Below are 2,452 nucleotides of genomic sequence, written 5' to 3' on the forward strand. Positions count from 1 at the left end.
GACTTTCATGTTTTGAGTCTTTGAAAAATTGGCCAAAAGCGTTGGCATGGGTGATTCTCCTCCATTTTGTATTAAGCCTCAAATGATGGCTAATATTCATTTTGATATATGCAAATGATGTTATCTTCATGGATGAGTGAAAGGCACAAATGAAATGTTGTCTATTGTGGATGATTTTGTTGCATGAAATAGTCTTGTATTGGTTGTGGTTGCTATTGTGTAGGTTGTGTAAGTAGGGTGGTAAAGAAGCTTAGTAAATAGCCTTAATTTATCCACACGGGTAGGCACACGGGCATGTGTCTAGGCCGTGTGTGACACACAGCCAACCCCATGGGTGTGTTGTCTGGTCATGTGTCCCCTGCACATAAAATTTGCAAGTCATTATGCATGATAGTAAACGCACGGGCAGAGACACACCCGTGTGTCTCAGCCGTGTGAAGGGCACAGCCTAGCACACGAGCTTGTGCCTTGGCCGTGTGGCCCTTAAGGATTGCTGATGTTAGAAATAAAATGTCCAGGTTTTTGTACACAGGCTAGGACACGAGCGTGTCCCTATATTGCTTAGGTCATGTGAACAACACGGGTCAACAACACGACCATGTCGAAATGGTCACAAGGGCGTGTTACCCCTCACACACGGGACGTGTGCCCCTATGTCAAGTGTCATTTTTCTAAAGTTGACTAAAGAACCCGAGTTGGTTCTGAATGATTTCTGATGTGTTTTTTGGGCATCGTAGGCCCATATTAAGAACATGTTGATAAGTTTGAGAAAGTTTTAAATTTGTCCAGGTTTTGGAGACTCAGAATCGGTCGTAAGCATGAGTTTAAGTTAGGTAACGCCTCGTATTTTGTCCCGGCGTATGATACAGATATGGGGTGTTATGATACAGATATGGGGTGTTACAGATAGAGTAACCAAAGGTTCAATTTTGATAATATCTCAATTTCATAATTCAAAATTTTCATTTCATCAACCAATCATCAATTCACATGTATCATAACATGATTCAACCTAATTCAAAGTAAATTTTACATTTGCACCAAGTTACAATATTTTCAATTCTATTCAGTTTGGTCCTCTATCTCAATACTCATTAAAATCATATAAATTCATCTCGATTTATCAATTTTGGATCACCTCGTAATGTTACCATGCAAAACAGAATACACATACAACAACTGAAATGGTACGAATTATAGAAATACAAACCAGAAACTCCAAGCTAGTTGTCGATAGCTTTAGCTTTTCCTTTCCCTCTTGAGAAATCCAAGTCAATGTTAACTACAAATTAACATTAATGAAAAATACCATCAACATCAAACAAAGTTCACAATCAATTTTCATTTTATTCAATTTAGTCCTAAAATCGAGACTAGCATAAATTTCAATTTAAAACTTGAAATTAAAATACATTTAACTATAATCCATTAGGGACCTCCTATTTCTTATTTCTACAATCAATTTTACAATTTATTTAGTTTGGTCTCTAATGTACAAAACTGTCAATTAACTTCACAATTTAACAATTTGGTATATGGCTAGCTAAATCAAGCTCCCATGACCCCAAAAAACATAAAAATTACAGGAAAATGACTAAATTAAACTAACCAATCAGTAGACAAAGCTTGAAACTCTAAAAGGTGGATTTTCTTCTCTTTTTTTTTTCTCTAATTTTTTGTTGTGAATGAATGGAGAAAAAGAAATCTTCTCTTTCATTCCACTTTGTTTTATTTATTTTACATATTATTATTTTACTATTTCTTTTTCTTTTTCTTTTAATTATTAACAAAATTATAATGAAATTAAAGTACTTACTGTCTACTATATACTAAAATGGTTTAATTTCCATTTTAGATATTGAATTAATTCCTAAATAAGTCTTCAATTCATTTCCTAATTAAAAATCTACAGTGATGATTCTTTTTACAATTTAATCCTTGTACCTTATTTAACTATTAATTCAAGAAAATTACTTATCCCAAATCTAATTCACCTATATAATAATAACTTCATAAATATTTTTATTCAATATTATAGGCTTAATTTACAAAAACAATGTCTCAAAACTGTATTTTTTGATACCACTAACTTTCAGGTCATTACAACTCTCCCCCTTAAGAAATTTCGTCCTCGAAATTTACCTGAAAAGATGTGGGAATATTGGAATATCATTGATTCCTCAAGTTCCCAAGTCACTTTTTCCATGCTGTGGTTGTGCCACAGAACTTTTACAAGTGGAATGCGTTTATTTCTTAGCTCTTTTACTTCTCGAGCTAAAATTTCAACCAATTACTTCTCAAAGGATAAGTTGGGTTGAATTTTGATTTCTTCCACTAGAATAATAAGAGACAGATCCGAACGGTATCTCCTAAGCATAAACACATGAAATACATAGTGTATTTTCTGTAATCTCATCGGTAATACTAATTTATAAGCCACTAGCCGAACCTT

The sequence above is a fragment of the Gossypium hirsutum genome, chromosome A10, assembly GCF_007990345.1.
Source record: "Gossypium hirsutum isolate 1008001.06 chromosome A10, Gossypium_hirsutum_v2.1, whole genome shotgun sequence".
NCBI lineage: Eukaryota > Viridiplantae > Streptophyta > Magnoliopsida > Malvales > Malvaceae > Gossypium > Gossypium hirsutum.